The sequence below is a fragment of the Dreissena polymorpha genome, chromosome 11, assembly GCF_020536995.1.
Source record: "Dreissena polymorpha isolate Duluth1 chromosome 11, UMN_Dpol_1.0, whole genome shotgun sequence".
In the NCBI taxonomy this organism is placed as follows: Eukaryota; Metazoa; Mollusca; class Bivalvia; order Myida; family Dreissenidae; genus Dreissena; species Dreissena polymorpha.
In genome coordinates this window covers 10433256-10448116 of record NC_068365.1, presented here as the reverse complement: position 1 = coordinate 10448116, position 14861 = coordinate 10433256, and positions in this window count along the sequence as shown.

Sequence of the window (14861 nt, the reverse complement as noted above, 5' to 3'; positions counted from 1 at the left end):
CGTACAGTACCTATTGTTTCAATTGTTTAACGATGGATAGTCATAACATCTTACCAAGATACAAAGCGATCGGATTGTTTTTCATAGTCTTAAATCTGTTTTTTCTGCTCTCACTTTACAACAATGAAATTGCTCTTGTATCGACACTTAATATAATCAAAAGTCAATCCTTACTGTCCCGGTCCATTAAACGACCATACAAGCGCATGATAGTTGGAAAACGCATGCCTGCCAATTCTTATTTCTTAAAAAGAATATATTATATATTTCTTAAAGTCATGCTAGTCACATGGCTGATATTATTAATGTTGCTTTCTGGAGACACCCAGGCCCGTTATCAACTTTTTCTTCTGAATCCTCTGCCACGGAGTCCAATAATTTTATTGATATATTGTCATTGCAAAACAACTTTTCTTTTATTCAGTATAATGTACAAAGTATACGGCACAAGATGGACATTCTCACAGCAGAGCTCTCGTGTTTTGATTTATTATCTTTTCCGATACTTGGCTTAATAATTCATTCGTAACTGACGAACTTCTTATCCCCTCATACCGAACACCGTAACGTAAAGATCGAACACAAGAGAGCCACGGTGGGGTAATGCTATATGTTAAAGATTTTATACACTACGAACGTAGACTGGATCTTGAACTTACTGCATTTGAAACTATTTGGATTGAACTGCACTTTAAGAGTAAAAGGAATTTCTGTTTGGGCTATTTTATAAACCACCAAACGCGGATGCAGCAAACACTAAGTTAATTGATGACTCCATCGGTATGGCAATCGAAACTGGTATATACGATATAATAATAACCGGAGACTTTAATCTTAACAGCAATCAACCCTCACAAGCCCGAAAACTTTATTCTTGGTGTACTGAATATGGTCTTGCTCAAGTTATTGACGAACCCCTACGCACTTTACGGAAGGGTCTTCATCTATTCGTGACCTATTATTAATAAGTAATCTTGATAGCTTGGCTTTATCAGGTGTTGGTGATCCTTTTCTTGACCAACAAAACCGTAATCATTGTCCCATATATGGTCTATTTAAATATAATAAGCCAAATTCAACAGTATATGAGCGTCACATATGGAAATATGCAGATGGAAATTATGACCTGCTTCGCGAAAGGTTCTCTACATTTGATTGAGATTCTATTGCAAATGATGATGTTAACACTTATTGCGTTAATATCACCGATACTATTGTTTCTAATGCTAAATATTGTATCCCAAACAAGTCTATACAAATTAAACCGCGTGACCCACCCTGGCTTAATACGCACATTCGTCGAATGATAAGAAAACGCAAACGTGCCTATCATCCCGCGAAATCTAAAAACTCAAATTATCATTGGTCTAAATTTCGTAAAATAAGAAATGAGACAATTTTATTAATAATGCACGCGAAAGATCAGCATTACGAAAGTTTAAGCAATAAACTCAAACAAAAAAAACATTCATCTAAGGACTGATTGATATTATTAATAAGCCTAGCAATAACCTAAATACAGCACTCCTAAATCCCATTGACAATACTACCACAAATGTTGTTTTGAAAAGGCAAATATCCTAAACATTTTTTTTTCAAAATCAGTCCAAAATTGAAATCGCTAATGAAGATATGCCGGAACTCACTAATTTACCGATAGCAAACTCGTTGCAGTCTATATGCATTACACCTACCGATGTTCTTGACATTCTTAAGGCATTTCCCGTGGACAAAGCATCGGGGCCAGATGGAATAAATAATCGAATTTAAAAGAATGCCAAAATCAAATGTCCACTCCTCTTTGTCAGTTCTTTAACGTTTCACTTAATAAATGTATCATGCCGAGTTGTTGGAAAGAAGAAAGACCCAAAAGTATTTCGCAACTATAGACCAATTTCACTCTTAAATACAATGGAAAAGGTTTTCGAAAAAGTCATTTTCAAACACGTATATAATCACCTCATTAGTAACAAATTACTTACGCCTTTTCAGTCTGGATTTTTGACAGGTGAGTCAACTACTAACCAACTGACATATATATACGATACGTTTTGTAAAGCCCTCGACAATGGTTTAGAGGTAAAAACTGTCTTTTTTATATCAGTAAAGCCTTTGATAAGGTGTGGCACAAAGGTCTTCTCCATAAACTAAATGCAATTGGCATTCGAGGAAAGTTACTATCCTGGTTTACTAATTATCTTCATTATAGACGACAACGCGTAGTACTTCCAGGCGCAGTCTCTAACTGGGCAATATTAGAAGCCGGTGTTCCCCAAGGTGCCATATTAGGGCCTCTTTTATTTTTTATTTTTATTAATGATATTGTTTACGAAATCGAAAGTATTATTCCCTTTTTGCTGATGACATTTCCCTATACATTATTATCGAAGATGCAATCATCTTAAATACAATATTACAAAGTGATATCAACCAAATATCTAAATGGGCTTTAGATTGGCATGTATTATTTAATCCCTCAAAATCTGAATCTCTAACATTCTCCAGAAAGCAACATCCAAATCCATGTTCTTTTACAATGATGTCTAAACAAATACCAGAGGTCGGTTCCCACAAACATCTAGGGGTGTTCCTCTCTAAAGACTGTAAATGGAACATCCATATTAAATACATAACACAAAAAGTATGGAATCGAATTAATTTTATGCAAAAACTAAGGTTTACACTTGATCGGAAACCTCTTGAAATAATTTACATATCGTTTATTTGACCTCTTATCGAATATTCAGATGTGATATGGGACAATTGCACCCAAGTGGAATAAAACGAAATTGATAAAATTCTAAATGAAGCAGCGCGAATCGCTTGTGGATCGTCTAAACTAGTTTCATTAACTGACCTGCATAAGGAAATTAACTGGGAACCGCTTCAGGACCGCCGTGAAAAACATAAATTAACATTATTCTACAAAATGCAAAATTCACTTACCCCACAGTATTTATCCGACCTTGTACCCTAACAAGTTGGATCTGTTGCTAGGTATAATCTTCGCAATGCTAATGACTTACGTACTTCCGAATCTAGAACAACCCTTTGCTACAATTCATTCGTACCCACAGTCACTCGAAAATGGAATAACCTACCAGATGATGTTAAAAATAGTGAATCGTTGAATGCATTTAAATCTAAACTTAACAAGAATCAAGTTATAACACCATCGTACTATTACATAGGTAAACGTCATGCTCAAGTCATTCACACGCGTTAAAGGACCAAATCCAGTTCCCTTAATGAGCACCTCTACTCAAAAAATATTATTGATTCTCCTCTTTGTCGCTGTGGAGATATTGAGTCTAATTTCCACTTCTTCTTCACATGTTCATATTATAGCGTAATACGGACAAAGTTAATGAACGATGTCTTGGGAATTATAAGTCATGTAGACCGTGGTACGCTCCTCTTTGGCAATACATCCCTAAACAATGATGATAACTCTACTATCTTTCTTTGTGTCCAACAATACATCACCGAATCTAAGCGTTTCTCATAACAATCCGATCCCGACTCGACGTTGCATTTATTTAACATTGACCCACAATCAAAATCCTTCATCCTACCTTGATCACTTCACTTTTTTAAATGTTTATATCCCGTCTTGTTACTACTGGCATATATCATAAAATGTGTAGTCTTTAAACACTGCCACTTCCATGTGTAAATATTAATTCTACATGTAAGGAGAGAAACTATATAAGAACTTACTTCTTTCGTTTCAATCCTTTTCTGCTTATATTGTGTAACATCTGTATATATTGTACATGCCATATGAAATAAATATGTTTAAACTGAACATTGCAAATGCCTTAACAGTAGTAAAATTTTCTTTTTTAGTAAGTCTTCCTTGTTATATTAAAGATTACGATGCTGTATATATATCTAGTAGAGTCATGCGAAAGCACTCAATATATTCGAGCATTGAATCATAGTAATAGATCTTTAACAATTCAGTAAATGTTCTGTGCCATTTTAGTCCTCATGGACAATAATGCTGATTGTCATTAGGTACTCGTCCAAACATGTTACGCTCTACATGCCATCATTTCAATGTGATGTAGAGTTATGTCGCCTTGACAGTATTCGGTAGCTTATGAAGGCAAAGCAATATTGTTTTTTTCTAAATTATCAGTTAATGGTTGGCAAGTGCTCCTGCACTGGCTCCTCATCAAAGATTTATAATGTAATATAACAATCACACTAATGCGGTCATGTTTCAAAGCGGGAAATTTCGGGGATTACATAAGTGTATGATTATTACAAGGAAAGTACGGTTTATACATAATACGCAAATGTATAATTTTATGTTGAAACCTGTTTGTGCATTCCGATATAACTGTGGCAATAACACTGCACATTATATAAGTATTTTGTCACTATTTTTTCGTGCACTAGTTTGGCACTCAATACCTCAATACCTTCATTCAATATTACAACTACAGTTAAATATATGATAGGTCAGCAAAAGAAACTCTTATCAGCTTAGTGTCTCTTATTAATGGCACAATAATGAGTTTGACTGTTAAGTTGCTTTACCCGCCGTTTTTAAGTATTTAAGAAGTATAACAACTCCCACTTTTCCTGGGAGAGCTTGTTTTCCAATGCGTTGTGCACACACGTCCAGCTGAAACTGACAACTGATCTATATTGGATTATAGTGTAAGAATGTGTGTTACTGACATAGAGCGAGTATATACGATCTTAACAATATGTTTCGTTCATTACTAAAAAGTGTAACAACAGCTCCAAAGAAGTGGTTCTTGCCACAAATAAAGAAATACTTTCTTTATCTCTACTGCTGGGGTTTCTGAAGTTTTTTATTTCGTTTTAGTAATATTATATTGCTAAGGCGATACAACATAAAACGGGTATATACTAGTGCGTTTTATTTCAATATTTCATATTAGAAAATATAAAACAAAACAAGGAAATGAACGAATATTAAGAGGAACATTAAATTAAATTAATCAATTTACGATGACGAAATTTATCAGATTACATTCATTGCTTTACTTTAAATCGTTGAGAAACAGACGTGTATAGATAGTCACATGAAAACATCTAAAAAGAATGTTTGGGATTTCGCAACATAAATTAATAGGTTTTAACTGGGCGCAAGGTAAAGGGAGGCTCTTTAAGCCGGTTAAAAGATCCGGAATCTGCAACAGAATAATCTTATTAACCAAATAAAAGCTTATATTTCAAAATGTATATTATAAAAATGGCCCTTTTTATAACACTTTAATTCATCTGATGACTGTCGAATTGCCTAATTATCTGACTCGTCAAAAGGTCGATTATTGTGTACTTACAGATAGAAATCAGATATCAGTTTGCTGCCGATAATTGCGATAGTCTTCGGATTTTTCCGTGTCGGCGCGTTGGTTGATCGTTATACCACGAACGTCTTTATTTTTAATTTTAGTGTATTTTATCATTTTTCGGCGTCTAATAAACCCATGTGATATAAACATGCATAACCCTTGATCTAATCAAGTCGGATAAGTCGTTAACTATGTGACAACTTATATTGTCGGGCGCAAATTTTTCTACAAAAACAACAGCAACATTAATAATAACATTTTTTGTTAACGGCACACCACCGCCATGGGTGGCGGTGAAGAAAAAAACATTTCTCTTGTCAGTTTTATTGGTGTGTTAGTGTATTTTGTTTAATTTCAACAACAACATAACGCATTTGACCATTTACATACAAGTGAAAAAATCAGTCCATCAGTACAATACTAATATATTCATGTTAATAAATACAAACTACATTCAAAAGTGTTCAAACACTCGAATTTCTCTCGAATTTGTAAACATTGACCATCCTGTGCTTAGGGCAACTTGTGATTTGGTCTCAAATCGCTTCGGGGGCGCAGTACTAGATTTATGTATTGCTGCAAATATTCGTGTCATGAACGGTAGATACCATAACGATAATAATATTAGAAAAATTACGTCTTTTACACATTAAGTGCAAAGTTTAGTCGACTATCTAATAACACGGTCGGAAAATTTTGAAAATATCGTGCACTTTGAGATACAAATTTTGAATGCATTATGTAAAGCAGCGGCGCATTTGTACCAGTCACACACACTTTATCAGCTGAAGCGTTTAGGGCGATTTCGCATTATTTAATGTTAAGAAACTTTTGAATGCACCTGTTAATTTTTTTGAATCTGTTTGAGGCCTATGTTGCCTCGTCACTTAATTATGAAATCGAGGTATGGCGATTTACTAAATCTGAAAATATCGAGTCAAATGCAAATTCTGTAATGTATCTGTACAAGCTTCTACACATCCCAATGCTGTTTATGCCGAAGTAGGTAGATACCCGAGGTATATATGCCGATATTTACGAGTAGTTAAATATATTCTGCAATTGTTCAACGAAACAATCTTCCCACTCTATCTTCAGCAATAGTTTCGTACACAGTGTAAAGAAACATGTGATAAACCCAAAGTCGCGCGCATCAAACGTTCGAAACCTTTTGCAAGAATCAGGTTTGAATGACGTGTGGTAATATCCAGAATCTGTGAATGTCAACAGCTGTATTGTTGTGTTTCGCAATAGATTACAAGATTGGTTTATTTAAAAGTGGCGCACTCATGTAAATGATACTTCTTCACTATTTCTTTATAAGGAATTAAAACCTGTTTTTGAAAGATGTTCTTATCAAATAAACTGGAAGGCACCAACTCATTTCAAGAAATGCAAGAGTATGAAAATTTTATCGAGAAGGAGTACGCGGTACCACCATAGTCGGTCGACGTGCAGTTTTAGAACGTATCATTTCACGTCAGAGTTTGGTAGGCAGTTGTTTTATCGTTCAGCGGCTTCATGCACCCCATGACTGATCCTGAGAATCAGGTCTACGGTTAATAAACAAAGAAAAAACCGTTGACTGTCTTATATAAAACGCCATTAAAACATATTCAGTATACATCAATTTGAGTCGATTGACAGATGTTACAATGTTCCAATATAATTACGAAAGAAAGGGTAAAGAAAACAAACAATACCGATTGCCACCTACTTGTTGGCAGTGGGTCGCTTCATTTTGTCGTAGTCATCCTTGTCGAACAGTTATGTTCTTAGAGTCTTTACATCCGCTTCGGTTTGACAGGTCGCGCAAGGCGCATGGCAAACCAAAATCATTGCAGTGAAAATAGCTTAAAACATGTTCTAAGATAACGATATGCGCACAGTACAAAACACGGAGCACACTATTAGACCGTATCTACAATTTGGTTAAAAAACGTATTCCATAATATAAATATAAATCGATTGAATCATGAATAAAACAAAAATGCACACATGTTTAAAACATATTTAACCTTTTGCAAGCATGAGACACATGCAGAAACGGAGAGTCGTGTGCAGAAACAGAAAAAAGGCACACACCCCTCTGCAGGCAGTTTATAGAACTAAATGACAGTAAGGGTATTTTATTGATTCAACAAAAAGATCTGACACGCACAGCTTGTCATACCACATTTTCACTTACCGATAAATTAACGATAAATATACGAATAGGCTGATATCCGACCAAGCGACAAACCGACCGGCTGACAGTCCGACGGAGTTCAACTTGGACAGTAACAAATACATAGAGAATGAAAAAATGTTGTTTATAAAAATAGGATGCAAACTGTTCGATTCAAAATCTGGAAAATGCTTTACGTGCCTCTTGTAAATAACTCAACGGTGAAAGCGTAAGTATCCGTCTGACGATTAGGCTGCACGAGGTCGATTACATATGTTATTTTAACAACAATTTAAAATACATTTTATGATCCTAGAATTCTGCTGACAGGCAGTACGTTACACAAGAAATTAGTCCGTATATTCCAGTTCCGGTTTTACATAATTTATTGTTAGCAGTATGTTGACTTGTTTAACCCAGTTTAAGCATGGTCAGGTGAGAACATTGAACAAATCGCTGATAATTCGGCTATCAGTAAATGGTTATGGTATAATTTGCTAGAACCGAGATTTAATTACGTGAACACTAGTTGTCGGTTACAATTTTATTGGCGTATGGCCGTTATACATAAATACAATTGCAAACATATTAAAGGAGTAGAGCAAATATGGTCAAATTACTGTGAAAAAACAACACATGGGTTCAATTAAAAGCTTGGTTATTAAATAGGTTTCTATTAGGAATTTAGTTTCTATTGTTGTAACCTGACCGAAAGTCGGAAACACTCAATATGGTAGTTTGAAAGGCATATGTTGATAGAACACTTTGGTGAATCAACGATCGCCCAATGGCATATGGTAAAAGCCTGGTTATCGTTTTTTTATCGTTCGCTAGTTTTGGTAATGAACCAAACGGTACAACGGAAGGCGCGGTGGATTTTGCCTATAAGTTTTAATACTCGAAATTCTTAATTAAGGTACCTTTTATGCGTCTTCTACAACTGGGTCTCAAACTTGGAAGAACTTATGTTTGTTGTTTTATACGACATTTGTATATCGGTAATGGCAAATAATCCATTTGTAAACTATTATCAAAAGGTAGGTGAGAAATCAATTTTTTAATGGTACATTGGCTGATGATAATTCTGGCTAAAATGTGTTGACGCATAGTTCTTGTTATAATGGGAAGTCAGTTTAAAAGTATAGAACACCTAAGATTGAACTATTGCTGCTTGGCTGAACCAGCATTTGGTATTTGAGAACAATCTGAGAACGCTCCCAGAGTACGGATCGAACCGTTTTACTAATTTATAGCGTGGTTATACATCAATCGTTGGTAAATATTGTTCTCATAAATGCCACTCATTTATCACTCGAAATAGTTATTAAATCGCGATAAGTAAACAAAGAGACTCAAACGCTTGTGATAATGAGCTCCATGTACACTTGAGATATTAACGTCATCATCGTTGCTGTAATGAAAATATACTGATATAACTGTGTATGCATACTTGTTATGCATATGACCAACTTGCATTTCTTGAGGATTTCATTTTTGTAAAATTTGATAGCTTGGACAAATAGATTCTGAAAATCATAATTAAGAGTTTCGCTTTGATAATAGCCGCATTTTGCGGAAGGCATGCTCCCTTTAGAATGTTAGAAATCTCTTTCAAAATTGCTTATGTATGGGTTCTTTTACAGTTTTTGCAAGTACAAAGCATGGCAATATGCGGATATGTTAATGATTTCGTCTTGGCTTAGTGTAAGGTAAGCGGTGACTTAATTCAAATGTTTAATGGTTAACAAAATAACCTCATTTGCAAAGAAACACGTAGATTTCGGAATATATATTTATAAACTAAACATGACTTTTGATATAAGATCTGAGGTCACATTAAAACTTAAGAATATATTGTATGCTTTTCTCTCTCGTGAAAGTCTTTTATTATACATTTCGCAGGTTATCCAATGGCTGCCGATAATTTCAAGAGTCTTAGGAGCTTTCCGTGTCGGCACGGCGAGTTCCCGTATATTCCACAAACATCTATGGAAATGTGCACGATGTTAGTCGTTAAACCGGTTGATTCAAACTGTCAGTAAAAAAAAGCTTTCTCTTTAAATCGTATAAGTCGGCTATTTTAAACAGGTTAACATTACCGGGACGGGATTTATTGATACTTTGTGGAATGTGACCCAGTGTAAACATTACAGATTCAGCCTCTTAAAATTCTCAATTCCTCGAAAATACCGTTTCAGAAAAGTGACCACACATGCATTTATTTTTATTTTTAATGTATTGTATACACTTTTCTGTGTCTTATAAAACAAGCTGTTATGAACATCCCTTTTCTCTAAAGGCTTTTTTATAATTCCTATAATCAAAATGTAAATCAAGCAAGTATATATTGTAAAGTCGGCACAATCAATAAAGGACTATTTAACAGTGCACTAATACTGTATTTGTGATGAGAATTATAATTATTATGCCTTTCGAATGCAATATAATAAAATTAAATTTTGTATTCTGTGTGTCTGTATGTCTTGTCGGTTTGTCTATCCCTCTTGTCGGTTTGTCTGCCTTTCCGTCCATTCGCCCGTCCGTCCGTCTCTTTGTTTGTCTGCAAATCAGAAAAAGATCAACTGATTTTTAAGGCTTAGAGTATATTGCTGCAAATAAGAAGCCAAGTGACGATGCGACGAGGATGCATGCGAATAGCACAAATAGCGCGACGTCCAGAAAGTTGAAGACTTCTTTCCACGAGTATTTGACTTTACCATTAAAAGACGCATAAAGGAAACCAGGATGCGGGGAATGGCAACATTTTATTCAAAACTAGACATGCACAGAAGGGCCAACGCGAGGACAGTTGTCAAAGTGCTGCACATGGTATGAAATTATGGATTATGAGAAAGACCGAAATCAACGCTACGGAGTCCGAATTCTGTGGTAACGACGAAGTCACAATGGTAAGGAAGACACTGAACGCCCAAAATACAGTAATAGAGTAGCCTGCCTTTTCTCCACTGTCACTCGGGCAACAGCAAAATACAAAAGTTCAAAACCGCCAGCGTCATAATAGGAATGATGACAGAAAAAATAAAGTACAGTGGATTCCGTCTTATTGTGAGGGAAAATCGTATGGTACTGTCATAATAGGCAGGGTCTTCCGCAATATTCCAACTGGAGTCAATTATTTCCCAACACAAATTTGGTTGGTATCCGTCAAGATTGAATCCATTCGATTCACTCTTCATTTGAACCTTAAAATACAAATTAAACAAATGTAAGCATTCCATCTGAGATACAAATAAAAGAACTATGCCAAAGTATCAACACTAGTGTAGATTCATTAGAAATACAAATTACCTCCTTTTCCCCATAACTACAAGGCTTAATAATCTGATAATCAAACGGGAAGTTTGTGATATCCATTGAACACCTGGGTTCAAACACCTTCAAAGATGAAATGAAACTACTCAACATTGGTTCATTTGTTGGTTACCCGTTTACCGCTAATATTTATTTCTACTGTAATTAAACATCTACACCTATTGCAAATATAGATATGTTATGTCAAGGCATGTCTTCTTAAATGGTTATACGTTCCTGAAAAAGGAAATCAAAACACAGTCCCGTCAGACCAAATGAGAACATTTAATGACGGCAAGCCGAGTTCCTTGTACTCCAGATTGGAATTCGTCAAGGCAATGTCAGGCTTCCATACCTCATATTGTTTCATGATTGATCAAGAATCAGTATCCAAATGAAGACTGTGTTATTTGTTTGTTATTTGAGTTATTTATATATTCATGGGACCTTTGACAGACGATGCTATGAGTTTGGACCAGGAGCTGATCTGGTCATTAAAGCAGACCATTTCCTAGCTTCAAAAGTACCATGCTTTAGCGATTAAACTATTGAAGACATTGTACTATCAAGATATAAATGCTATGTTTCACTCTAAAACGTGTTAGAGGGGAATCAGTTTGGGACCATCCGTTTAAGACGTTTATTGGATCAGATGCTTTGATGGCTTCTGACTTTCAAACCATTTTTAAGTTTTGTAATGTAGAGACCAATTTCCAAAAGTCAACTTTATTGATACACCATATTTTATATATCCGGAGAAAACATGATAAAGCCATCTTCACACTTGTAACGTATAGTTATAAATATTATGTGAGTAAGAGTAAATAGCCGAATGATTATATTACTCTAGCTAAATTAACTACGTTCTTTAGTTGGTAGATTTTCCTTTAATCAGTATTTTATTTAAAATAACGAAAATGACTAAATTTATTTTCAAGCATGGATAAATGAGTGTTATATCAGCTCAAGGCACCATCATAAAAATTCTACTTTTATGGTTGTCGCGCCAAAAAGTGAAAGTTCGAGTTAAGACCGTTTATGGATTAGACCCAGGTATACTTTGTAAATATTAAGGTGGAGTTCACGAGTGCCAGGTATATGTTTTTAGCTATAGATTCATTTGAAAGCAGTAGACTTCGCTAGTTATTGATTCTTGTTTTCAAATGTAAAAACATTTATTTTCAAAGATTTATAGAATACACATAATATTTACCTGTGGCCAAAAGGCATCATTAATTGTATTATGGTCGGCGGGATCCCATGTTAGAAACGCGTCCTTCCAAATGAGATGCAGGTATGCGGTTGTTTTCATCTTTTCTTTGGCTTCGTTCAGCTCATTAATGGCCAGGAGATGAAGTTAACTCTTATAACTGTAAAAGCAAAGTATAGGATATAGTTTTATAACAAACATAAATAATGAATATTTTCGATATAATATTTAATTGAAAGGCTTGACAACATGGTAACGCATGACAAACAAGATAGAAAAAGTTACAAGAAGTAACAACATATGTTTATTCGTGTATCTTCATACTGGGATGGAGTGCACATAATTCATACATGTATATTGTATGTTTAGTATTCAATCTGACATACTTATATTTGTGCACTGGTTACATCACTGCGACATCAAGTTTATATATTTCATAACAAATATCAACTACGTTTGTATAAACAACCATTTTAGGACAAGCTGTATTAAAACAATACAATACTATTATAGATAGAGCATGTAATTTGCCAAGGATGCATGTACTAACGGAAATATATCGATTTTGTTGATGTGTGGTTTTATTCATGAATATGTTGTGAGGCTGTTACTCAGAACATTAACATACCAATATGTTGTTGATCATTCATTTAAAGGTAAGGAACTTGTTCAGAGATTTTAGCGTTTGTTTTGGGTTTGCAATTAAATGTCCTAAATGAACATCGCAAATATTATGCTCCTGATAATAACAAGAAAACAGAAAACATGATGTGTTACATAGGCGATATGCCTTAATTCTGACAAAACTCGTCGCAGTCTAAATCCCTTTCTTTGAGATCATCTTCATTAACGTCATTCAACTGTGAAATTTGAGCGAGATCTATCGAAAAGATAAATAGCAATTGACAACACTGTATTTCGGAATTATAAAATAATACACTTATTGAATATTAGTTTATGTGATGTAAAGGGAATTTCAAATTTGCTTACTGAATAAGACTACTGTACTTCATTAAATACTGGCTACGTTGCATGAAAGCTTTTACTCGAAAACATACACTGAAAAGCATTTTAACGGATTTCAATTGTAATTGACTAACACAAAAAATGAACAAATATATAGGGCAGATATTGCAAAATATATTGTGTTGATCATGTATTTATAATTACAATTAATATGGTAATAACCCTCTTCTATGTATTATGAAATACCATCCATATATAAACAAAGCATGTGGATATTTGATAGGGACCGTTGGACGTAAATGTTTTCACTGGGAAAGGCTATTTCGTGCGAGTTATTGAACTTTCTTTGTGTGTCACAAAAAATTTTAAAACATTACAATTTGACCATAGAATAACTTGGGGTTTGTTATTTCAAATAAACATGATCGAATAATTTAATCAACTTAAAATATGTATGATTAAACACAATTGTTTGTTGATGGTATATTAAACAAAAATATGAAAAAAGAGCTAGTATTTTCTGTTCCCATTTATATATCGATTTTAGTGACATGAATGCAAATAAGATAATATAAGCGACGTCCCAGGGGTCCCTTAAATAAAGAGAGTGCTTTCAATACACAAGAGTGATGTCAATAAGCACTATAACAGGGCCAGTAAAATGAATTGATTTTCACTCGTTTGTGAGGAATGCATTTGTTCATATTGGCACAAGGAAGGACATTTGCTCCGGTCAAAAACAAATCAATTTCAATTTGCCTTCATCAAATTGCAGGACTATTCGTCTATTAAAATCAAGCTATATATTGTATTATTAACAGACAAAGAGCATTATTTTTTTCTCGAAAACTCGTCACTGCCTGAATTCCTCATTAGTATACTTTTATAAACTTAAGAGATATAATGAGTAAAACCATTTGCATACAACAAATTCACTAAAGAGGAATATGAAACTACATCTATAGAGTTGTTGTTGTGCTTTTACCCTTTGGCATCTTTTGAACTACCTGTAGATATTATATTGTGAAAACAGACAAGGGGCAAAGTTCTGCCAATACTTTTCATAGCATGAAACTCCGAGTATCTGTTCATGACGGTTATTCAACAGTGACAGTTAAAGGGGTATTTTCACGTTTTGGTAAATTGACAAAATTATAAAAAAAGATTTCTTATTCGCAAATTTTCGTTGTCGTTATGATATTTGTGAGGAAACATTAATGCTGAACATTAACCATGCTCTAAAATATCCATTATATGCATCTTTTGACGATTTAAAAATCTGAAAATTATAAAGAGTGGCAACGCGAAACGATTGAATAATTTCGAGAGTTATGTTGTTGTCGTTATATTTTGTGGTACTACGAGGAGTGCTTGTATGAAGTATAAAATACATCACTCGTTGTATGGGCACAGGTGGCCGAGTGGTCTAAGCGATTGACTTTTATTCCATGGGTAAGTGGTTCAAGCTCAGTTGATGGTTACTTTTTTTTCTTTCTTTCATTTCATTCTTCTTTGTATTGGAGCTTTTTAGATCAATTGTTTACATTGATCAATATAAAGCATTTACTGACTGCAAAAATAAGCGTCGGGACTTCATGGTTCCAACCCCGTCTGGTCGGGAGGGGGGCATTAAAACTCAAACAAGTATCTGGAACAACCAAGTTTCGAAACTGCGTACTTTCAATTTGAAGCGTATCGCCTAAAACTGAACAGTACTCTTCTTTCAAGACAAACCCCGACGAACATTATGTGGCCGCATCAGGAGTCTAACAAGATCATCGGAGTTATAGTCGGTATGAAAACTTAAAAGTTTCAAAACTTAAAGAGAAACTAATGGACATATAGCTGCTACACCTCATAGTAAATTTGC